General features: G+C 42.7%; 1 long non-coding RNA gene across 1 annotated transcript; it reads left to right on the forward strand.

Moving 5' to 3' along the window:
• Positions 1-9,713: 9,713 nt before the first annotated feature.
• On the forward strand, positions 9,714-22,700 carry LOC121574924. Its single transcript, XR_006002265.2, has 6 exons — positions 9,714-9,831; positions 12,846-12,940; positions 13,150-13,295; positions 14,364-14,615; positions 15,483-15,588; positions 22,414-22,700. It is a non-coding gene; the product is annotated as an uncharacterized LOC121574924 (long non-coding RNA).
• The last annotated feature ends 4,135 nt before the right edge of the window (positions 22,701-26,835 follow it).

Below are 26,835 nucleotides of genomic sequence, written 5' to 3' on the forward strand. Positions count from 1 at the left end.
GTTTCTGATTAATAAACAACGCTGGTGGGTGGTAACGAAACATTGGCTGAAAATAATTTGTATGTCATATCATAGGAAAAGACATTGCATTCACACGGATTTGCATGAAGTGGGCAGTTCGGATTTGTCGCTTCAAGCTCAAATATATCAGGACAATGCAGAAATGGCTTCGGGAAAGTCCCTGAATGTCCTTGACTGGTCCAGCCAGAGGCCGGACTTGAACCCGATCAAACATCTCTGGAGAGACCTGAAAATAGCTGTGCAGCGACGCTCCCCATCCAACCTGACAGAGTTTGAGAGGATCTGCAGGGAAGAATGGGAGAAACTCCCCAAATACAGGTGTGCCAAGCTTGTAGCGTCATCCCCAAGACGACTCAAGGCTGTAATCGCTGCCAAAGGTGCTTCAACAAAGTACTGAGTAAAGAGTCTCAATACTTATGTAAATGTGATATTTCCTAGTGATTGCATAATGACAAACAGTTTTTGATTTGTCATTATGGGGTATTGTGTGTACAGTGGGGAAAAAAGTATTTAGTCAGCCACCAATTGTGCAAGTTCTCCCACTTAAAAAGATGAGAGAGGCCTGTAATTTTCATCATAGGTACACGTCAACTATGACAGATAAAATGAGAAAAAAAATCCAGAAAATCACATTGTAGGATTTTTAATGAATTTATTTGCAAATTATGGTGGAAAATAAGTATTTGGTCAATAACAAAAGTTTCTCAATACTTTGTTATATACCCTTTGTTGGCAATGACACAGGTCAAACGTTTTCTGTAAGTCTTCACAAGGTTTTCACACACTGTTGCTGGTACTTTGGCCCATTCCTCCATGCAGATCTCCTCTAGAGCAGTGATGTTTTGGGGCTGTCGCTGGGCAACACGGACTTTCAACTCCCTCCAAAGATTTTCTATGGGGTTGAGATCTGTAGACTGGCTAGGTCACTCCAGGACCTTGAAATGCTTCTTACGAAGCCACTCCTTCGTTGCCCGGGCGGTGTGTTTGGGATCATTGTCATGCTGAAAGACCCAGCCACGTTTCATCTTCAATGCCCTTGCTGATGGAAGGAGGTTTTCACTCAAAATCTCACGATACATGGCCCCATTCATTCTTTCCTTTACACGGATCAGTCGTCCTGGTCCCTTTGCATAAAAACAGCCCCAAAGCATGATGTTTCCACCCCCATGCTTCACAGTAGGTATGGTGTTCTTTGGATGCAACTCAGCATTCTTTGTCCTCCAAACACGACGAGTTGAGTTTTTACCAAAAAGTTATATTTTGGTTTCATCTGACCATATGACATTCTCCCAATCCTCTTCTGGATCATCCAAATGCACTCTAGCAAACTTCAGACGGGCCTGGACATGTACTGGCTTAAGCAGGGGGACACGTCTGGCACTGCAGGATTTGAGTCCCTGGCGGCGTAGTGTGTTACTGATGGTAGGCTTTGTTTCTTTGGTCCCAGCTCTCTGCAGGTCATTCACTAGGTCCCCCACGTGTGGTTCTGGGATTTTTGCTCACCGTTCTTGTGATCATTTTGACCCCACAGGGTGAGATCGAGGGAGATTATCAGTGATCTTGTATGTCTTCAATTTCCTAATAATTGCTCCCACAGTTGATTTCTTCAAACCAAGCTGCTTACCTATTGCAGATTCAGTCTTCCCAGCCTGGTGCAGGTCTACAATTTTGTTTCTGGTGTCCTTTGACAGCTCTTTGGTCTTGGCCATAGTGGAGTTTGGAGTGTGACTGTTTGAGGTTGTGGACAGGTGTCTTTTATACTGATAACAAGTTCAAACAGGTGCCATTAATACAGGTAACGAGTGGAGGACAGAGAGGCAGAAATCTTGCTTGTTTGTAGGTGACCAAATACTTATTTTCCACCATAATTTGCAAATAAATTCATTAAAAATCCTACAATGTGATTTTCTGGATATTTTTTTCTCAATTTGTCTGTCATAGTTGACGTATACCTATGATGAAAATTACAGGCCTCTCTCATCTTTTTAAGTGGGAGAACTTGCACAATTGGTGGCTGACTAAATACTTTTTTTCCCCACTGTAGATTGATGAGGGGGGAAAAAACTATTTAATCAATTTTAGAATAAGGCTGTGACGTAACAAAATTTGGAAAAAGTCAAGGGGTCTGAATATTTTCTGAATGCACTATATGTTTTACAAGTTTGGACATCACAGTACAGCACAGCAGAGCACAGTAGAGTAGAGTACAGTTACAGTACAGCACAACACAGTTCAGTACAGTAAAGTAAAGTAAATATGTTCAGGACAGTAGAGCAGAGTACAGTACAATACATTATACTGTACTCTACTCTAGTGTGCTCTACTGTACTGTACTCCACTTTTCTTTACTTTACTTTACTGTTCTGTACTGTACTGCTCTCTACTGTGCTCTACTGTACTGTACTGTAATGTATTGTACTGTCCAAACTTGTGAAACATAGACGTCTATGATTGGTTCAGATTTGGTCCAGCCAGGTCGGACTGACCAAATTTCAACTACTTTTAAACGTCAATGGATGTCCAGTGTCGGTCGGTGCCCAGTGGGTGAGAATGCTTGTTACAGTAAATGGAAAGAGGGTAGGTGGTAGGTGTCATGGTACTGTAGGTGTCAGTAAGAGCCGGGAGAGGTGACATTAACTGGTTAGAGAGAGAAAAGAGAGAGAGAGAGAGTGGCAGAGAGAGAGAGAGAGAGAGAGAGTGAGAGAGAGAGGGAGAGGGAGAGAGAGGGAGAGGGAGAGGGAGAGGGAGAGGGAGAGGGAGAGGGAGAGGGAGAGGGAGAGGGAGAGAGAGGGAGAGGGAGAGGGAGAGTGAGGGGTTGTCCAGACGGTTTTCCCAGTCTTGCATTGACCACAAGACGACAGAAAGAGAAAGAAAACAATTATGAGCTGAACATAACAGTATGCTAGTGGAAGGGAAGATTGTAGCCAGTTCAATTGCAGTAATTCCGTTATGAGGGAGAGAAATTACAAAATATCTTAAAGATATGTGGGATTTGGTATCGAAGGCACAAGGCAATGTTTCTTAAACTTAAGGCTAATAATTTCTCCAAAATGAAATAATATTAGTTGGCAGGGGTCTTTACTTCAACATTATTGTGTTTTTATGTATTTTTAATATCTTTTAAGACTATTTCTGGTAGATGTTGACCAGAAATCAAAGCCTTTGCTTATTTCAAAATTTTAGGATGGAAAATGGTTGAAAAATGTATTTATGCATTAATTCAAATATATATATATACAGTGGGGAGAACAAGTATTTGATACACTGCCGATTTTGCAGGTTTTCCTACTTACAAAGCATGTAGAGGTCTGTAATTTTTATCATAGGTACACTTCAACTAAAACAAAAATCCAGAAAATCACATTGTATGATTTTTAAGTAATTAATTTGCATTTTATTGCATGACAAAAGTATTTGATCACCTACCAACCAGTAAGAATTCCGGCTCTCACAGACCTGTTAGTTTTTCTTTAAGATGCCCTCCTTTTCTCCACTCATTACCTGTATTAACTGCACCTGTTTGAACTTGTTACCTGTATAAAAGACACCTGTCCACACACTCAATCAAACAGACTCTATCCTCTCCACAATGGCCAAGACCAGAGAGCTGTGTAAGGACATCAGAGATAAAATTGTAAACCTGCACAAGGCTGGGATGGGCTACAGGACAATAGGCAAGCAGCTTGGTGAGAAGGCAACAACTGTTGGCGCAATTATTAGAAAAGGGAAGAAGTTCAAGATGACGGTCAATCACTCTCAGTCTGGGGCTCCATGCAGATCTCACCTCGTGGGGCATCAATGATCATGAGGAAGGTGAGGGATCAGCCCAGAACTACACGGCAGGACCTGGTCAATGACCTGAAGAGAGCTGGGACCACAGTCTCAAAGAAAACCATTAGTAACACACTACGCCGTCATGGATTAAAATCCTGCAGCGCACGCAAGGTCCCCCTGCTCAAGCCAGCGCATGTCCAGGCCCGTCTGAAGTTTGCCAATGACCATCTGGATGATCCAGAGGTAGAATGGGAGAAGGTCATGTGGTCTGATGAGACAAATATAGAGCTTTTTGGTCTAAACTCCACTCGCCGTGTTTGGAGGAAGAAGAAGGATGAGTACAACCCCAAGAACACCATCCCAACCGTGAAGCATGGAGGTGGAAACATCATTCTTTGGGGATGCTTTTCTGCAAAGGGGACAGGACGACTGCACCATATTGAGGGGAGGATGGATGGGGCCATGTATCGCGAGATCTTGGCCAACAACCTCCTTCCCTCAGTAAGAGCATTGAAGATGGGTCGTGGCTGGGTCTTCCAGCATGAAAACGACCAGAAACACACAGCCAGGGCAACTAAGGAGTGCCTCCGTAAGAAGCATCTCAAGGTCCTGGAGTGGCCTAGCCAGTCTCCAGACCTGAACCCAATAGAACATCTTTGGAGGGAGCGGAAAGTCTGTATTGCCCAGTGACAGCCATGAAACCTGAAGGATCTGGAGAAGGTCTGTATGGAGGAGTGGGCCAAAATCCCTGCTGCAGTGTGTGCAAACCTGGTCAAGACCTACAGGAAACGTATGATCTCTGTAATTGCAAACAAAGGTTTTTGTACCAAAATATTAAGTTCTGCTTTTCTGATGTATCAAATACTTATGTCATGCAATAAAATGCAAATGAATTACTTAAAAATCATACAATGTGATTTTCTGGATTTTTGTTTTAGATTCCGTCTCTCACAGTTGAAGTGTACCTATGATAAAAATTACAGACCTCTACATGCTTTGTAAGTAGGAAAACCTGCAAAATCGGCAGTGTATCAAATACTTGTTCTCCCCACTGTATATATATATATATATATATATATATATATATATATATATATATATATATATATATATATATATATATATATAAAATATATATAATTTAACATGGTCCTATGAACTTCATATGTTGGTGCTCATGGGTCCTTTTTTTTAACCTAAAAACACTGAACTCAGATTTTTTTCATATTAGCATATGTTGCAGCTTAGACCATATTTTACATCATTTTAGTTTTTTTGCGTTGTGCCCGCCATCGGTTGAGACACAACATACTGTTGAATACATGGTGAGTGTCATGTTTTGGCTGATAAATGTACTAAAAGGGGAATACAATTAAAATATCAACTTTAATGGTACCACTACTAACTTTAAGCATCAGTTGTCAGAGCAGCTTAGTGATCACTGCACCTGTACACAGCCCATCTGTAATTAGCCCACCCAACTACCTCATCCCCAAGTTGTTATTTACATTGTTATTTATTTTGCTCATTTGCACCCCAGTATCTCCATTTGCACATCATCTTCTGCACATCTTTCACTCCAGTGTTAATACTAAATTGTAATTATTTTGCACTATGGCCTATTTATTGCCTTACCTCCATAACTTACTACATTTGCACACACTGTATATAGATGTTCTATTGTGTTATTGACTGTACGTTTTGTTTATTCCATTTGTAACTCTGTGTTGTTGTTGTTTTTATCACACTACTTTGCTTTATCTTGGCCAGGTCGCAGTTGTAAATGAGAACTTGTTCTCAAACTGGCTTACCTGGTTAAATAAAAATTAAAAAAGATGGTTGGAGGTCCACACATCAGAGAATGTTGACTTTTTACATTTAGCAGACGCTCTTATGCAGAACAACTTACAGTTAATGAGTGCATACATTTTCATACTGGTCCCCCGTGGGAATCAAACCCACAACCCTGGCGTTGCAAGCACCATGCTCTACCAACTGAGCTACACAGGACTGCATGGCAACATATGTTGTTTTAAATTATACTGTCAATCCTCCATAGGAAACCTATTGAAATCATAGAAATATAGATACTAGAATAGACATGACTATTTAAGTTGACATTCAACGGTGGGTGGACCGGCGGCCATCTTTGTGGTAGTAATTAGAAGTTTAAATTTCAATTCAATTTACATTTCAATTGTGTACCAGCAAAATTGCTGTGGTCTGAAGGAATAGGTCCATTCTATGAATTATATTTCTATAACAAAAATGACATCCACCATGTAATCAAGAGCATGATGTGTCTCAACTGACTGGGGGCACAACACAAACACCTGATGATGTAAAGTAGGGTCTAAGCAACAACATATGCAAATATATATACGTTTTTAGATAATTGACTTTAAAGGTTAAAAAAAGGCATAATTTTTTCAAGAAATTATAGAATCGTTTGACAACCCTGTTGCTTTTAAAATATTATCAAACTCAACCGTTTATCTTTTTCACTTTCTGATTACTTCTTCCATGGACAAAACATGTATGGAAACTCAAAAAGTGATTGAATCAAAATGGATTTCCCATCCGATATTACTCGTCTAAAACCTTCTCATTCCACAAATTTGCATGTTGGAAAACAGTTAACTGAAGGCCATGACATGTCAGTACTCTGTAGCTTTTGTGGTCCTCTGTAGCTCAATTGGTAGAGCATGGCGCTTTTAACGCCAGGGTAGTGGGTTCGATCCCCGGGACCACCCATACGTAAAAATGTATGCACGCATGACTGTAAGTCGCTTTGGATAAAAGCGTCTGCCAAATATTATATTATTACTCATACCCAACAATATTCAGCAAATGTTTTCAGTGCTGTAAATATGAATGCACACATTAGTTTAGATGTGTAGTAAAAATGCACATACAAAACCCTTCTATCAGGAAAATTAAAGTTTATAAGAAGCCTATAAGGTATTCCTGTTCAAATCAAACTACGCAGCAAAGTAATGGCAACTGGTATAGGCATGTGTTTTTGCTGTATCATATTGCCCTCTGCTGTATTTAAGAAGGCATTACAATAACAGTTTAGGTACACTGAGGGAGTTCAATTAGACTGAACCGGGGTGGACCAAGCTATGACCCGTCACTGGGCAAAAGCGTTGAGGGAGGATCGCCATGCTCAAATCGAGAATCACCAGGCCATAATGTCAACAAAACTGCATGATGAATCGTTGGGAAACATAAAACATGTATTTTCCATAAAATGTATGTTAATATTTTCAAAGTCGTTTTCCTTGGGAAGGCAGGTAATGCATTTTTATCAATAGCAAACTCTTTTGCATGTGAAAATACTGAATCCAAACTCATTACTCCACGTGCTTGATGTACACTTGTTTTCTGCCGACAAGGCTGTCGGCTTTCAACAGGGCACCTGGCTCACCCCCAGGAGGCAGCCCAGTTTCAAAACCAATGCAATTACTTTTAAAACGGTGCAAACTACTCTCATCGGGTGAAGCAGACGACCTAAATCGAACTCCCTCACTGGCACATTAACTTTCCTTCCGGCTGCCTGAATCCCAAAACAGGAGGGAATAGAACATCAAGTACCACTTTCTCCAAGAAGCAATTGTCCATACAGGTTAATTTTGTACCTACACATTTAGACATTGTGTAATACCCCCCCCCCCCCCCCCCCACACACACACACAAACATTTTATTATGTAAGACCCTATACCCTATAGCATCCTATAAGCTTCTAAACATATTTTAGTTTATTTATTTTATTTCACCTTTATTTAACCAGGTAAGCCAGTTGAGAACAAGTTCTCATTTACAACTGCGACCTGGCCAAGATAAAGCAAAACAGTGCGATAAAAACAACAACACAGAGTTACATATGGGGTAAACAAAACATAAAGTCAAAAATACAACAGAAAATATATATACAGTGTGTGCGAATGTAGTAAGTTATGGAGGTAAGGCAATAAATAGGCCATAGTGCAAAATAGTTACAATTTCATATTAACACTGGAATGATAGATGTGCAAAAGAGGATGTGCAAATAGAGATACTGGTGTGCAAATTAGCAAAATAAATAACAATATGGTGATGAGGTAGTTGGGTGGGCTAATTTCAGAAAGGCTGTGTACAGGTGCAGTGATCGGTAAGGTGCTCTGACAATTGATGCTTAAAGTTAGTGAGGGAGATAAGAGTCTCCAGCTTCAGAGATTTTTGCAGTTCGTTCCAGTCATTGGCAGCAGAGAACTGGAAGGAATGGCGGCCAAAGGAGGTGTTGGCTTTGGGGATGACCAGTGAGATATACCTGCTGGAGCGCAGACTACGGGTGGGTGTCGCTATGGTGACCAGTGAGCTAAAATAAGACGGGGATTTGCCTAGCAGTGATTTATAGATGACCTGGAGCCAGTGGGTTTGGCGATGAATATGTAGTGAGGGCCAGCCAACAAGAGCGTACAGGTCACAATGGTGGGTAGTATATGGGGCTTTGGTGACAAAACGGATGGCACTGTGATAGACTACATCCAATTTGCTGAGTAGAGTGTTGGAGGCTATTTTGTAAATGACATCGCCGAAGTCAAGGATCGGTAGGATAGTCCGTTTTACGAGGGCATGTTTGGCAGCATGAGTGAAGGAGGCTTTGTTGCGAAATAGGAAGCCGATTCTAGATCTAACTTCTGATTGGAGATGCTTAATGTGAGTCTGGAAGGAGAGTTTACGGTCTAACTAGGCACCTAGGTATTTGTAGTTGTCCACATACTCTAGGTCAGACCCGCCGAGAGTAGTGATTCTAGTCGGGTGGGCGGGTGCAAGCAGCGTTCGGTTGAAGAGCATGCATTTAGTTTTAAGAGCAGTTGGAGGCTACGGAAGGAGTGTTGTATGGCGTTGAAGCTCGTTTGGAGGATTGTTAACACAGTGTCCAATGAAGGGCCAGATGTATACAAAATGGTGTCGTCCACATAGAGGTGGATCCGAGCGTCACCAGTAGCAAGAGCGACATCATTGCGCAGTGGTCTAAGGCACTGCATCGCAGTGCTAGCTGTGCCACTAGAGATCCTGGTTCAAGTCCAGGCTCTGTCGCAGCCGGCTGTGACCGGGAGACCCATGGGCGGCGCACAATTGGTCCAGCGTCGTCCGAGGTAGGGGAGGGTTTGGCCGGCAGGGATGTGGGTTCGTTTCCCACGGGGGGCCAGTATGAAAAAAATAAAAAAATAAAAACATGTATGCATTCACTAACTGTAAGTCGCTCTGGATAAGAGCGTCTGCTAAATGACTAAAATGTAAAATGTAAAAATATACACAGAGAATAGAGTCGGCCCAAGAATTGAACCCTGTGGCACCCCCATAGAGACGGCCAGAGGTCCAGACAACAGGCTCTCCGATTTGACACATTTAACTCTATCTGAGAAGTAGTGAACTAGGCGAGGCAGTCATTAGAGAAACCAAGGCTATTTAATCTGCCAATAAGAATGCGGTGGTTGACAGAGTAGCCTTGGCCAGGTCGATGAAGACGGCTGCGCAGTACTGTCTTTTATCGATCGCGTTTATAATATGTATAAAATCCCATAGGCCTATCTTACTATCAAACATTATGTAGGGTCTATTGTAAACATGCACAAGGCAATGGTATATCCGTGTGAATATGTTTATTTTTAAGCCTGAAGGGATTATATAAACCCCCGTAGGCCTACTTGCATTGGTTCCAATCGATGCGTTAATGTCGAGTGGAATACGGTAAACTGGGTCCCATCACCATGCGATGTCATCCAATGTTTGTAAACATGCGTCAACCACATGTGATTCCAACGTAGGCAAAATAATTTACAAGAATCTGGCCAACCAGCGAACGGAGGCGTGTCAGGGGCGGGGTTCGCTTTGGAAAAGTCGAAGGGAATACTGTAATAATGTGAGCGGCGCTTCAAGATAGAAAATAATGACAACACGCTCATGGAAACAGGTGACTACCCAGTTATTGAAAACATGATCTAGCTTAAAGGGTACCCAAGGGAGGAGAGAAGACATACTTTGAGGTAAGCTATTTCAGGCTATTCAAGTTGGCAAAATCATATTTTTATTCTAGGAAATACAGATATGCGTAACCTATTTCAGTAGCCTAATGCAAACTATGTAGCCTAGTAACGACTGTTAAATGACTAAAATGTAAACGTTATCTCAAACAATTTCTTAACGAAGTGTATAGTGTATAGCCTATAATAAAGGCATTATGAATATGATGGTCCTCTCAAAATGCTCTTCATCTTCAAATCAATCTGAAAATTGCAATTTAGTAAACGATGCATAGTGGAGGTAGCAATTTGACTGCGTCAGAGGGAGCGAGTGCTATTGCGACAAACGCAATGGAATCCGGTGGGAATGGGAGCCAAACCACAGATCATGGAAACCGTTTAGAAACATCCCTTGGTGCGATTAAACATTTACTGGATATAGGCTATTTGTTTTGGATAAAGGAATGTCAGGTAGGCTAAAATGTTGGCGACGAGATGGCGTGTGAAACGGGGATTGGGAATAGGATGCTGCGCAAGAGATGTGTGTAAATAATCCTGTCGTATGAGCTAGGAGGATGTTACGCACTTCATAATGGCAGGCCAATTATGTCCTCGTGGCCATAAACATTATTATCAAACACAACAAAGCTCAAGAATAAAAACAAAGCACTATCCGTGCTACTAACATTGTTTAATATGAATCTTATGACTGTATGTGAATGAAGGCCATAATTATACTTATTTTGTTGGGATTGCATGACACTGCGGACTTGATGAGCATCTGCTTAATGACCAATATGTTAAATGCCAATCTAGATGTAAAGAAACCCAAACACCCTGTAGGCTACTTCCCATGAGTATGGGGGCGCTGTTGGGCATATTCCCATGAAGGTGTTGCCTTTTCTCCATTCATGGCATCGTATTATCATCTCCAGCTCTCTAGGTAGTTACTTTTCATATTTTCATATTAAAGAGATTTTTGCACCATATTACAATCATTTACAGACAGAATAATCAACTGAAATGAGCTTAGTTTTATATAAATGTGAAAAATAATAGAAGCTAAACCCCTAGATTTCTCCCCTTCTGTATTGGGGGCATGACGGGACATCCAAACAGGTAAAGTTATTTAGCAGGCTTGGCTCGGCTCGTGTCTATTGGGAACAGAATAAAACTTACACCTGCCAGAGAAAGCCCTTTTCACAATAGGAGCTTGACACACCTGTTGTGATGCCACTATTGTTGACAGTCAAGCCACAAGCTTCCCAGTCTTGGCTAATGACCCTAACAGTCGATGTCTAGCACCTTCCCACTGCTTCACCCTGGGGGGCAGGTCATGAAACTACACAGGTGAAAATGACTCACAGTCACAGTACAGACGATCACTGACCACCCCCGCCAAGTAGATCTGCCACCTCAGGCTAGAAATCTTGTATGTGAAAAATAATGGTGTGCTAAAAGAACTTCCCATGTTATATTCCGAATAGAAATATGCGTTCAGCATCTGTGCATTGAAAGCTTGCAAAATGTCGTAGACTCTGGACTCAATGTCTTCACATTTTGATATAAAAACCAACCCAAAATGGGCATTTCATAACAAATGATGCAAACGTTTACCATATCCTCCCTCTACTGACCAGTTTATGAACTGACCCACTTTCAGAGAAAAGGAAAATACGTGACCTCAGTAGCAGTTTTTCTATTCTTCTGGGAGGCTGCTGTTCCAGCCAAACAAAAAGAAGCGGACACACATGCATATCTTTTATCTTATGTTTGTTGTGTAGTAAATATTTCAGCTTTTATTTTCATTGTTTTGTATTAGTTTTTTCCTGTAAAGCACATTGCGTTGCATTCCATGTCTGAAATGTGCTGTATAAATAAAGCTTGATTTTGACATCTAACATCAATGTTTTTGTTGAGGACTATGAAAGAAAAACATGTGCAACGAAATTGAGTTTAGCAATAGCAAATGCTATTTTTGTCTGCCAATACTCAGTATCTCTCAGTCTGTAGCAATGGCAAGAAAACATCCAAACTAAATGTTGCAGTTTACTGCAGGAACTGAATAACCTGTCAATTCAATTTAGAGAAAACAGCGACCCTGGCACTTGTCTTTACAACGGAGCCTTATCCCTCCTACATGGAGATGAGAGTTTGGGAGGTGGAATACTGCTGAGAGATGAAAGTGCTAAAATTAAACCCCACTGCCTGCTGGATGATGATGTATAAATAGACAAGTGGGAAGAAGCGGTGTTCGTTCACAGGCATCATTAGCAGCTATGCACTTAAAGTGCTGCTGAGGGGAAAAACCTCTTGCGCCCATATTATTAAATGTGCATTGCTTTGTTATTGTCCCTGTTAATAATACCATTATTTCCAATACGTCAGTGAGATGCACAACTCCATTCCAGTAATTCTCTGCATATACAGCAGTAAGTACTTTCATGATAAGCCTAGTGAACTCATAGACTACAAAGTATTTGTATGAAACAGAAAGACCTCATAGGCAAAAAACTGCAGATAATTTGTCTTTCACTTTGTGAGGCACACAAACCACTGCTTTGATCATTTACATTTAAGTCATTTAGCAGACGCTCTTATCCAGAGTGACTTACAAATTGGTGCATTCAACTTAGGCCAGTGGTACAACCACCCTTTACAACAAGGATTACTGTTATACTATTCCAGGTATTCCTTAAAGAGGTAGGGTTTCAAGTGTCTCCGGAAGGTGGTCAGTGACTCCGCTGTCCTGGCGTCGTGGGGGAGCTTGTTCCACCATTGGGGTGCCAGTGCAGCGAATAGCTTTGACTGGGCAGAGCGGGAACTGACATGTGACGTGCAGCTTACATTTCACTACAGACATAGCAAGAGGTGGAACAGAGTGTACAGGGTGTTAGCCAACTCTTCCGTCAATAGTCTCGCCGCTAACCCCACCCTCCTGCCAGCAAAACACAATGTCACGCTTCTCAGCAGCCTGAGCAGGTTGTCCACTATCTCATCTCTCACAGAATATCTCAAATTGTTGCTTTTTCTTCCAGAGCCCCTGGTGTATCACTGCACCTCAGCAACGTAGACAGCAAAGCTTTGCTACACCATCTCTCCTTCATTGCAGAGTGGCTGATGTCTAGAGATGGTAGCTATTTCTGCAATCTAGCATATAAATCAATGTGCCCCCTCCCTCTTACAGTATACAACATATAAAACATGGAGATATATTAATCTTATTGTTTCATAGGATTAACTTTTGAATGTACATGTTTGAATGTTATTGTAGTCTCCATCATCTCATCTATAAGAGGATAATCTGTCTATGCTTTTTTGTCACCTGCCCCCTCCACCCAGCCCTCCATGTTACATCAGAAGCCCATGCAAATGCTCTAGCCTTGAATGACCTGTACCAGTGCCTTTCCCGTTCTCAACATCAGCCACTCCTGCCTCATCATAGGCGATGGGATGTCCTAGAAATTATAAATGGCTCTACAAACAATGTACGTACCCTATATCAAATCAAATCAAATCACATAAAATCAAATTGTATTGGTCGCAGGTAATGTAATCGCAGGTGCAGTGAAATGCTTTTGTTTTTAGCTCCAACAGTGCAGTAGTTAAAACTATAGGTTTTGCAATAACAACTGGCACACTGTTGACAGCCTAAAAAGGGCCACAAAACGGCCTCACAAAACGAAAATAGGCCTTTGTTTTGGTTTAAAAGGGAACGATGTGCCTTTAAAAGCAGTAGACAGTCAGGTGACTTGGTAAGCAGAAGCAAACTCAGCTCTGAAGCAGAAAACAGAGCAACTGCGAACAGTAGAGAGAGTGAGAGCGAGAGAAAGAGAGAGAGAGACCCAGTTCACGGATCACAATGTTAAAGCTGTGAGGAAAGAGAAGAGCAAAAACAGGGAGAGGGAAGAGAGCGGAGAGAGGAGGAGCTCGCGGTGGCCCTAAAACTAGATGACGATTGTAGCGGTGAGTCAGCCAGCCTGAGTAGTTCAAGAAGCTGCATTTGGTTTTGGGTATACAGGGGGAATGCCTGGAGAAAGAACAGCTGCATCACCTCATTGGAGCTTGCACATTGGTCTAAGAGCTTCTGTTTGTGTGTGAGGCTAACTGTCAGACTAAACGTGTATTGTTGACGTGAGAAAATAAAACAACTGTAGCAGTCTGTGTAGTGAGAATATGGCCAGATGGGTGAGAGACAGGAAATTGTGAGAGGGAGACAGAGGAGGAGATTTTGGAATTAGTTGCTACGTCAGTTTTTCCACATCCGCAGGGCAACAGCATGTTGAGGCCAGGGCAATTTTATTTTAGATCAGGCAGAACTTTAAAGCCTGGGTTTACCTTGAGGGTTTACCTTGCCGTTAATTTTGTATTCATTAACTGTGCTCTACTGCATTGTCATTTGAGATTCTGTATTCATCCAGGGAAGAGTGTGGATAAACTGTAGGATGCTGATTATGTGGCGCACATTACCCGGGTTGCAGCCAGATGTTCAGATGTACTTCTTTGGAATGAATATCCCAGCAGTGAGAGATATTTGTGTTTTCTTCTCATTCCAGATCATTTCTCCAATTAACTACTCTTACACCTGCAGTGAAAACCTTGATGGGCCAAAAGATTGCATGCATGTTGAGTGGACAGAGGGAGGCTCAGGGGAGAATACAAGGCACGTGTTGATTTTCAGGAAATCTGCAGGAGACCATGAAGAGACATGGGTAGAGGTCATTTTTTTACCCTGGTCTGGGTTCATCCATGGTGCCAGCCAGCTGCACCTGCCCTCCCTAGCCGCTTTTTCTGCAGTGAGCACTGGGGTGAGTGGTGTACTTCTCCTGCCAGGAAATTAGTTGCTGTGTGGCTCCTGAAGGCCCATGCCTTGACGCAGTGATCTCTATTTCTCTCCTCCTCAGTGTGCCAGCAGAGGGACAAGCTGGATCGGTGCATTTTTCTTCCTTCGTCTCTCTCGCTTTCTCCATGCCTCTCTCTCTCGCTCCAATCCCATGTCAGTCAGTCAGGGGAGGGATCCAAGCTGTGCTTCCTGGAAGAGCTTCCCTCTTAAAGCGGCAGCACAGAGTCCTGTATATCATGGCTCCATATGAGAGGAGTCATTAAAATTGCTCGCAGCATTCGTAATCGGATGGGATACTTTCATGCAGCAACTGGACCACAGGCTAAGTTAACATTTAACATTTTAGTCATTTAGCAGACGCTCTTATCCAGAGCGACTTACAGTTAGTGAGTGCATACATTTTCATACTGGCCCCCCGTGGGAAACGAACCCACAACCCTGCCGTTGCAAGCGCCATGCTCTACCAACTGAGTTACAGGGGACTGGATGCATTTTTCCCCTATTAGTCTATAGGGAGGACCCTGTGTCCTGTTATTGGATGACAACAAGGAAGTGGAAGATTGGTACTGATTGGCTTTATAGGCATTGTTTTTGTTGTTGTATGGGAGAGATCTTTTATAATGTAGCCTATCCAATGTTGATTGAGGAAGACTGTTACTATTTTAACCCATATATTGTGTTCTTAGTTCTGCGTACAGTTAGATACTTTTATCCTCTTTCTCTCTCCAATTCTGCATAAACTAATTAACCAACACAGTAACTCATTCCTTGAAACACACACTCACTCAAACAGTGAAGATGACACTCATCTCTCTTATGTTGTCTCTTGCAGTGCTGAGACCCTATGGTGGCCAGAAGAGATGGGATGCATCCCAGAATGCTATTAAGCGGAGAGATGGGCCTGCAGTTCTCTACTTGACAACATGCATCTGTACAAGGTAATCAAATGTTCTCTCATACAACTTGGAGCTGAAATCAAATTCAACCTTCCCAACAGACTAAGTGGACTCTACACATGATTCCAAACCATGAACCTGCGATTTAGTTAACTCCAAAAGGCCTTTACAGTTTGATTGGCTAAATAGTCTCAAGTCTCTCGTCGTCATATCTGGGAGATTCCATGCCAGCATAGCCCAAAATTATTTCTGGTATCTCAGATTGTTCTGGCAATTCTCACATAAACTAAATTGGGAGGAAGGATGTTTGACATGCTTTTTACATTTGTATCATACACCTTTTTTTTTATTATGATGAAAGGGGCCATTTTAGGCCCTTTTTAGACCTACACGTGCCTCCTGTAAGAGCCTATGATCTGTGGGTCGTACATGATACAGAAAAATAATAATTTAATTTATTTAAATATATATATATATATATATATATTACTATCTCAAAAGTACCCTTTTTGATTTTGTTTATTTTAAGATGTTGTTTGGAACAAGGACATAACAATTCCAGAGTGGGCTCTCTGCTAATTCTGAAGGTATGATACATTTTATGAGCACCACCAACACAGTGAATGGGATAATGGATTCAAAGGGAACTCCCTCTGCTGGTGATTTGCTGAATGTGCAATTCTAAAGGAGGGCTGTGATTGGTCATTAACCAATCATGTCAATTTCATCATTAAAAGTAACAGAGAGCCCATTCTTGAAATTGTACGTGTTGTTACAAATTCGACGTATTGTATTGTTACAAAAAATCTGTCTAAAAATAAGCTAAATCAAAAAGGGTTATTTTGAGATATTACTATTAATATGTTTAATGTTGAATAAATTAATGTGAAAATGTTTATTTCAGAATCTAGACATACTCAATATTTGAGAGAACACTATAAGGAGTATAATGACACTAATATGTTGTCTGTATCGGTTCACAGAACATAGGGTCTTACCTCCTGTAAAGGACATGTATAGGTCTAAAATGGACCTAAAATGGCCACTTTCATCATGATTTTCAAATAAATGTTTTTCGATACAAATATAAAAAGCATGTGAAACATCCTTCCTCCCAATGAAGTTATTATGTGAGAATAGCTAGAACACCCACAAAAGTATGGCGTGGAATCGCCCATCTATGTTTACATCAATTCATTTACAGTAAGTAGAATTTCATGTGTATTTAGCTGATCTGCCCAAATGGTTTCTTACGCCTGAGTATGCACACAATAAATCACAGGCTTTACATGTCATGAGGGAATTGTCACAAATGCATGTCAACAGAAACAAAAGTACAAGGCATCCAAGATAAGTCTTTACAGGCATATTCTCTCCTCTTTGACAAGATCAAATAAAATAAAATGTTATTTGTCACATGCGCCGAATACAACAGGTGTAGACCTTACCGTGAAATGCTTACGTACAAGCCCTTAAACAACAATGCAGTTAAACAAATAGAGTTAAGATAAAGGAAATTATATATTTACGGCTCAATCGTGATCTTTAATTGGACATGCTATAATAATGGAAAGGGGAAAGTACTGAACATATAAGATATTGTTAATGGGGTGGTGGTGTTGTACCTGACCAGCTGTTACCAGGGTGATGGACAACTGGTCAATTGGTGACACTGGGCATCTTCCTCCTTGTAAGGTATCCATGATGATGGTGCATGTGCACCTTGGCTTTGGTAACCATCCTGCAAAGGAATAAATATGTCTTAAATCAAAACCTGTTGATACAGTGCATTCGGAAAGTATTCAGTTACAGCCTTATTCTAAAATTGATTAATGAAACAATTTTCCTCAGCAATCTACACAGAATAACCCATAATGACTAAGCAAAAACAGGTTTTTCAGAAATGTTTGCAAATGTGTATAAATATATCTTATTTACATAAGTATTCAGACCCTTTGCTATGAGACTCGAAATTGAGCTCAGGTGCATCCTGTTTCCATTGATTCTACAACTTGATTGGAGTCCTGTGGTAAATTCAATTGATAGGACATGATTTAGAAAGGCACACACCTGTCTATATAAGGTCACACAGTTGACAGTGCATGTTAGAGCAAAAACCAAGCCATGAGGTCGAAGGAATTGTCCTTAGAGCTCCGAGACAGGATTGTGTCGAAGCACAGATCTGGGGAAGGGTACCAAAACATTTTTGCAGCATTGAAGATCCCCAAGAACACAGTGGCCTCCATCATTCTTAAATTGAAGAAGTTTGGAACCACAAAGTCTCTTCCTAGAGCTGGCCACCCTGCCAAACTGAGCAATTGGGGGAGAAGGGCCTTGGTCAGGGAGGTGACCAAGAACCCGATGGTCACTCTGACAGAGCTCCAGAGTTATGTGGAGATGGGAGAACCTTCCAGAAGAACAACCATCTCTGCAGCACTCCACCAATCAAATCAAATCAAATTTTATTTGTCACATATACGTGTTTAGCAGATGTTATTGCGGGTGTAGCGAAATGCTTGTGCTTCTAGCTCCGACAGTGCAGTAATATCTAACAAGTAATATCTAACAATTTCACAACATATACCCAATACACACAAATCTAGTAAGGAATGGAATTTAAGAACATATACATATATGGACAAGCAATGACAGAGTGGCATGGACTAAGATACAGTAGAATATTATAGAATAGAATACAGTATATACATATGAGATGAGTAGTGCAAGATATGTAAACATTATTAAAGTGACTAGTGTTCCATTTCTTAAAGTGGCCAGTGATTTCAATAGGCAGCAGCAGCCTCTAATGTGCTAGTGATGGCTATTTAACAGTCTGATGGCCTTGAGATAGAAGCTGTTTTTCATTCTCTCGGTCCCAGCTATGATGCACCTGTACTGACTTCACCTTCTGGATGATAGCGGGGTGAACAGGCAGTGGCTCGGGTGGTTGATGTCCTTGATGAACTTTTTGGCCTTCCTGTGACATCGGGTGCTGTAGGTGACTTGGAGGGCGGGTAGTTTGCCCCCAGCAATCCGTTCGGCAGACTGCACCACCCTCTGGAGAGCCCTGCGGTTGCGGGCGGTGCAGTTGCCGTACCAGGCGGTGATACAGCCCGACAGGATGCTCTCAATTGTGCATCTGTAAAAGTTTGTGAAGGTTTTAGGTGCCAAGACAAATGTCTTCAGACTCCTGAGGTTGAAGAGGCTCTGTTGCACCTTCTTCACCACACTGCGGTCCCGTCGATGTAGATAGGGGGGTGCACCCTCTGCTGTTTCCTGAAGTCCACGATCATCTCCTTTGTTTTGTTGACGTTGAGTGAGGGGTTATTTTCCTGGCACCACACTCCCAGAGCCCTCACCTCCTCCCTGTAGGCGGTCTCGTCATTGTTGGTAATCAAGCCTACTACGTTTACATTTTAGTCATTTAGCAGATGCTCTTATCCAGAGCGACTTACAGTTAGTGAGTGCATACATTTTTATACTACTGTTGTGTTGCCTGCAAACTTGATGATTGAGTTGGAGACGTGCTTGGCCATGCAGTCATGGGTGAACAGGGAGTACAGGAGGGGGCTGAGCACGCACCCTTGTGGGGCCCCAGTGTTGAGGATCAGCGAAGTGGAGATGTAGTTTCCTACCTTCACCACCTGGGGGCGGCCGTCAGGAAGTCCAGGACCCAGTTGCACAGGGCGGGGTTCAGACCCAGGGCCTCGAGCTTAATGATGAGCTTGGAGGGTACTATGGTGTTGGATGCTGAGCTATAGTCAATGAACAGCATTCTTACATAGGTATTCCTCTTGTCCAGATGGGATAGGGCAGTGTGCAGTGTGATGGCGATTGCATCGTCTGTGGATCTATTGGGGCGGTAAGCAAATTGATGTGGGTCTAGGGTGACAGGTAAGGTAGAGGTGATATGATCCTTGACTAGTCTATCAAAGCACTTCATGATGACAGAGGTGAGTGCTATGGGGCGATAGTTAGTTCAGTTACCTTTGCTTTCTTGGGTACAGGAACAATGGTGGCCATCTTGAAGCATGTGGGAACAACAGACTGGGAAAGGATATGTCCGTAAACACACCAGCCAGCTGGTCTGCCCATGCTCAGAGGACGCAGCTATGGATGCCGTCTGGGCCGGCAGCCTTGCGGGGGTTAACATGCTTAAATATCTTACTCACGTCGGCTACGGAGAAAGAGACTTTGGTAGTGGGCCTCGTCGGTGGCACTGTGTTGTCCAAAAAGCGGGCGAAGAAGGTGTTTAGCTTGTCTGGAAGCGAGACGTCAGTGTCAGCGACGTGGCTGGTTTTCCTTTTGTAGTTCGTGATTGTCTGTAGACCCTGCCACATACATCTCGTGTCTGAGCCTTTGAATTGTGACTCGACTTTGTCTTTATACTGATGTTTTGCCAGTTGAATTGCCTTGTTGAGTGAGTAACTACACTGTTTGTATTCTGCCATATTCCCAGTCACCTTGCCATGGTTAAATGCGGTGGTTCGCGCTTTCAGCTTTGCGCGAATGCTGCCATCTATCCACGGTTTCTGGTTAGGGTAGGTTTTAATAGTCACAGTGGGCACAACATCACCTATACACTCCCTGATAAACTCAGTCACCGTTTCAGTGTATTCGTCTAAATTATTTTCGCAAGCTACCCGGAACATATCCCAGTCCGCGTGATCAAAACAATCTTGAAGCGTGGATTCCGATTGGTCAGACCAGCGTTGAATAATCCTTAGCATGGGTACTTCCTGTTTGAGTTTCTGCCTATAGGAAGGGAGGAGCAAATTGGAATCGTGGTCAGATTTGCCAAAAGGAGGGCGGGGGAGGGCCTTTTTAGCAGCGCGAGTACAACATTCGATATGATGATAGAACTTCGGCAGCCTAGTCCTCAAATTTGCTTTGTTAAAATCCCCAGCTACAGTAAATGCAGCCTCAGGATATGTGGTTTGCAGTTTGCATAAAGTCCAGTGAAGTTCTTTGAGGGCCGTCGTGTTATCGGCTTGAGGGGGGATATACACGGCCGTGACTATAACCAAATTAAAATTATATTGGGAGATAATACGGTCGGCATTTCATTTTGAGGTATTCTAGGTCGGGTGAACAAAAGGACTTGAGTTCCTGTATGTTACTACAATTACACCATGAGTCGTTAATCATGAAACACACCCCTCCGCCCTTCTGCTTCCCAGAGTGATATTTATTCCCGTCTGCGCGATAAACTGAGAACCCATCTGGCTGGACCAATTTCAACAGAATATCCCCAGAGAGCCATGTTTCTGTGAAACAAAGTATGTTACAGGCCTTGATGTCTCTCTGGAAAGAAATCCCTGCCCGGAGCTCGTCAACTTTGTTAACTGGAGACTGAACATTAGCGAGTAGTATACTTGGAAGCGGTGGTTGGTGTGTGCGCCTCCTAAGTCGAACCAGCAGGCCGCTCCGAGTGCCTCCTACGCCGCCGATGTTTTGGGTCAGCCGCTGGAATCAGTTCAATTGCCCTGGGGAGAGCAAACAAAGGATCTGCTTCGTGAAAGTCGTATTCCTGGTCGTAATGCTGGTGAGTTACCGCCGCTCTGATATCCAATAGTTTTTCCCGGCTGTATGTAATGATACAAAACACTTTCTGAGCTAATAATGTAAAAAATAATACATAAAAAAACAAAATACCGCAAAGTTTCGTCGGCGCCAAGCTCCAGGCCTTTATGGTAGTGGCCAGATGGAAGCCACTCGTCAGTACAAGGCACATGACAGCCCGCTTGGAGTTTGCCAAAAGGCACCTAAAGGACTCTCAGACCATGAGAAACAAGATTCTCTGGTCTGATGAAACCAAGATTGAACTCTTTGGCCTGAATGCCAAGCGTCATGTCTGGAGGAAACCTGGAACCATCCCTACAGTGAAGCATGGTGGTGGCAGCATCATGCTGTGGGGATGTTTTTCAGCGGCAGGGACTGGGAGACTAGTCAGGATCGAGGAAAGATGAATGGAGCAAAGTACAGAGAGATCCTTGATGAAAACCTGCTCCAGAGCGCTCAGGACCTCAGACTGGGGCGAAGGTTCACCTTCCAACAGGACAACGAACGATCCTAAGCACACAGCCAAGACAACGCAGGAGTGGCTTCGGGACGGCTCTCTGAATTTCCTTGAGTGGCTCAGCCAGAGCCCGGACTTGAACCCGATCTAACACCTCTGGAGAGACCTGATAATAGCTGTGCAGCAATGCTCCCCATCCAACCTGACAGGGCTTGAGAGGATATGCAGAGAAGAATGGGAGAAACTCCCCAAATACAGGTGTGCCAAGCTTGTAGCGTCATACCCAAGAAGGTGCTTCAACAAATTACTGAGTAAAAGGTCTGAATACTTATGTAAATGTCATATTTCGGTTTTTTATTTGTAATACATTTGCAAACATTTCAAAAAACCTGTTTTTGCTTTGTCATTATGGGGTATTGTGTGTAGATTGATGAGGGGAAAATAATAATTTAATCAATTTTAGAATAAGGCTGTAACGTAACAAAATGTGGAAAAAGTCAAGGGGTCTGAATACTTTCCGTATGCACTGTACATGATAGTACTAGTCATAATTTTGACAAATCCAAAAGAAGAGATGAGAAATGCAAAAATATATAATATGTATTTCTGCATGATGCTAAAAGTGATATATTGATGACCTGATGATAGAGTAACTGAAACGTTTGTCTATGCACTTTTTAGCCCTTATGATTGGCATCATGCTATGATATATTGCACTTGCCTTTTAAACCTATTTTTATGCAACTGTGGCTGATACTGTTCAATAAGGACTGAAAGCAATGCACTGACAGCACCCACTGTTTATTCAACACTTGATAGTAACAATTCTTATTCTGACACTTCTACAGGACTGGATGACTTGGGAGGCCAATGCAGACTCATGCACAGCCCTGTTCATAACTTCCCCTGAAAACTGGTTTCAGACAGTGTTTTAGAGTATCAATAACATATCTAGCACCATTTGAAATCAGTGTTCTTGGTGTAAGAAGGACACAATTTAAAGCAGGATGGATGAAGGCATACAGTAGGCCTACAGCCGTCTCATAATTTCTCACACATTTGGCATGGCGGGTATTGTTAACATAATTATTTGGCTGGAACACATTACAATAAAAACATTGCATTCCGTGTCCAATGATGTTAAGGTCATATGTACCCCCCTCTCAGGATCACACCTTGCCGCCCCCACTCCATGACCCCTCTTGCCAAGGTTGACCCTTTTCTTTTGGTGTTTAGAGTCTCCTCTATTTCTAGCACCATTTGAAATCGGTTACAATGTAGGGGGAATATCATCTGAACAGAAGATGAAAAACACTTGTTATAGGTAGCCTCATGGCCTCATAACTAATTGCTCTATTCACTAATTACAGATGCCTATGCAACAGGCTCTCGCAGTCTCACTGCAGAATTAGATGTTTATCCACGTTTTTCCAAAAGTCAAATTTCGAAGTTGCTCCAAACATCACATTTTGAAGCGTTTTTGACACCCTGAGTTCACACCTGGTCGGTATTGTTCCATTTCTCCCAACTGTGTGTGCCAGTAACCGAAAGGTTGCTGGTTCTAATCCCCGAGCCGACTAGGTGAAAAATCTGTCGATGTGCCCTTGAGCAAGGCACTTAACCCTAATTGCTCCTGTAAGTCGCTCTGGATAAGAGCGTCTGCTAAATGACAAAAAAAAAAAAAAAAAAACTGTCAAATTTAAAAGGTTAAGGTTTGGGATAGGGTAAAAAAAAAAAATATATATATATATATACACTGCTCAAAAAAATAAAGGGAACACTGAAATTACACATTCTAGATCTGAATGAATGAAATAATCTTATTAAATACTTTTCTTTACATAGTTGAATGTGCTGACAACAAAATCACACAAAAATGATCAATGGAAATCAAATGTATCAACCCATGGAGGTCTGGATTTGGAGTAACCCTCAAAATTAAAGTGGAAAACCACACTACAGGCTGATCCAACTTTGATGTAATGTCCTTAAAACAAGTCAAAATGAGGCTCAGTAGTGTGTGTGGCCTCCACGTGCCTGTATGACCTCCCTACAACGCCTGGGCATGCTCCTGATGAGGTGGCGGATAGTCTCCTGAGGGATCTCCTCCCAGTCCTGGACTAAAGCATCCGCCAACTCCTGGACAGTCTGTGGTGCAACGTGGCGTTGGTGAATGGAGCGAGACATGTCCCAGATGTGCTCAATTGGATTCAGGTCTGGGGAACGGGCGGGCCAGTCCATAGCATCAATGCCTTCCTCTTGCAGGAACTGCTGACACACCCCAGCCACATTAGGTCTAGCATTGTCTTGCATTAGGAGGAACCCAGGGCCAACCGCTCCAGCATATGGTCTCACAAGGGGTCTGAGGATCTCATCTCGGTACCTAATGGCAGTCAGGCTACCTCTGGCGAGCACATGGAGGGCTGTGCAGCCCCCCAAAGAAATGTCACCCCACACCATGACTGACCCACCGCCAAACCGGTCATGCTGGAGGATGTTGCAGGCAGCAGAACATTCTCCACGGCGTCTCCAGACTCTGTCACGTCTGTCACATGTGCTCAGTGTGAACCTGCTTTCATCTGTGAAGAGCACAGGGCGCCAGTGGCGAATTTGCCAATCTTGGTGTTCTCTGGCAAATGCCAAACGTCCTGCACGGTGTTGGGCTGTAAGCACAGCCCCCACCTGTGGATGTCGGGCCCTCATACCACCCTCATGGAGTCTGTTTCTGACCGTTTGAGCAGACACATGCACATTTGTGGCCTGCTGGAGGTCATTTTGCAGGGCTCTGGCAGTGCTCCTCCTGCTCCTCCTTGCACAAAGGCGGAGGTAGCGGTCCTGCTGCTGGGTTGTTGCCCTCCTACGGCCTCCTCCATGTCTCCTGATGTACTGGCCTGTCTCCTGGTAGCGCCTCAATGCTCTGGACACTACGCTGACAGACACAGCAAACCTTCTTGCCACAGCTCGCATTGATGTGCCATCCTGGATGAGCTGCACTACCTGAGCCACTTGTGTGGGTTGTAGACTTCGTCTCATGCTACCACTAGAGTGAAAGCACCGCCAGCATTCAAAAGTGACCAAAACATCAGCCAGGAAGCATAGGAACTGAGAAGTGGTCTGTGGTCACCACCTGCAAAACCAGACCTTTATTGGGGGTGTCTTGCTAATTGCCTATAATTTCCACCTGTTGTCTATTCCATTTGCACAACAGCATGTGAAATGTATTGTCAATCAGTGTTGCTTCCTAAGAGGACAGTTTGATTTCACAGAAGTGTGATTGACTTGGAGTTACATTGTGTTGTTTAAGTGTTCCCTTTATTTTTTTGAGCAGTGTATATACAGTGGGGGAAAAAAGTATTTAGTCAGCCACCAATTGTGCAAGTTCTCCCACTTAAAAAGATGAGAGAGGCCTGTAATTTTCATCATAGGTACACGTCAACTATGACAGACAAAATGAGATTTTTTTTCTCCAGAAAATCACATTGTAGGATTTTTTATGAATTTATTTGCAAATTATGGTGGAAAATAAGTATTTGGTCAATAACAAAAGTTTCTCAATACTTTGTTATATACCCTTTGTTGGCAATGACACAGGTCAAACGTTTTCTGTAAGTCTTCACAAGGTTTTCACACACTGTTGCTGGTATTTTGGCCCATTCCTCCATGCAGATCTCCTCTAGAGCAGTGATGTTTTGGGGCTGTCGCTGGGCAACACGGACTTTCAACTCCCCTCCAAAGATTTTCTATGGGGTTGAGATCTGGAGACTGGCTAGGCCACTCCAGGACCTTGAAATGCTTCTTACGAAGCCACTCCTTCGTTGCCCGGGCGGTGTGTTTGGGATCATTGTCATGCTGAAAGACCCAGCCACGTTTCATCTTCAATGCCCTTGCTGATGGAAGGAGGTTTTCACTCAAAATCTCACGATACATGGCCCCATTCATTCTTTCCTTTACACGGATCAGTCGTCCTGGCGACACGTCTTGCACTGCAGGATTTGAGTCCCTGGCGGCGTAGTGTGTTACTGATGGTAGGCTTTGTTACTTTGGTCCCAGCTCTCTGCAGGTCATTCACTAGGTCCCCCCGTGTGGTTCTGGGATTTTTGCTCACCGTTCTTGTGATCATTTTGACCCCACGGGGTGAGATCTTGCGTGGAGCCCCAGATCGAGGGAGATTATTAGTGGTCTTGTATGTCTTCCATTTGCTAATAATTGCTCCCACAGTTGATTTCTTCAAACCAAGCTGCTTACCTATTGCAGATTCAGTATTCCCAGCCTGGTGCAGGTCTACAATTTTGTTTCTGGTGTCCTTTGACAGCTCTTTGGTCTTGGCCATAGTGGAGTTTGGAGTGTGACTGTTTGAGGTTGTGGACAGGTGTCTTTTATACTGATAACAAGTTCAAAGAGATGCCATTAATACAGATAACGAGTAGAGGACAGAGGAGCCTCTTAAAGAAGAAGTTACAGGTCTGTGAGAGCCAGAAATCTTGCTTGTTTGTAGGTGACCAAATACTTATTTTTCACCATAATTTGCAAATAAATTCATAAAAAATCCTACAATGTGATTTTCTGGATTTTTTCCCCTCAATTTGTCTGTCATAGTTGACGTGTACCTATGATGAAAATTACAGGCCTCTCTCATCTTTTTAAGCGGGAGAACTTGCACAATTGGTGGCTGACTAAATACTTTTTTCCCCCACTGTACATAGACTTGAAATCACTGGCCACTTTAATAATGTTTACATATTTTGCATTACTCATCTCATATGTATATACTGTATTCTGTTCTACTGTATTTTAGTCAATGCCGCTCCGACATTGCTCGTCCAAATATTTATATATTCTTAATTCCTTTACTTTAGATTTGTGTGAAATTGTTAGATTTTACTTGTTAGATATTACTGCACTGTTGGAGCTAGAAACACAAGCATTTCGCTACACCCGCAATAACATCTGCTAAACATGTGTATGTGACCAATAACATTTGATTTGATTTGAAACTCCAAGGGTGACTTCCAGAAAGCAGCGAGGGGATTAATAAACCTATCAACTTCGGGACACACTCCTGACTGGTATATAATTAGGCACGCCCATCTGTTCTTTTTTTAGCAAATTAAGCAAACTGAAAACATATCGCGGTGCATGTCGGGATAGCACTTCGCTCTGAAGCAGTGGGCGCGTTTGAGTATTAAGTCTAAAGCCGAAACCACACAGAGAGAAGTCAACGGCGTCAAAATCTGCGTGTGAGAGTAGAGAGCATCAATTCACATACACTG

Source organism: Coregonus clupeaformis, chromosome 10, assembly GCF_020615455.1.
Source record: "Coregonus clupeaformis isolate EN_2021a chromosome 10, ASM2061545v1, whole genome shotgun sequence".
Taxonomy (NCBI): domain Eukaryota; kingdom Metazoa; phylum Chordata; class Actinopteri; order Salmoniformes; family Salmonidae; genus Coregonus; species Coregonus clupeaformis.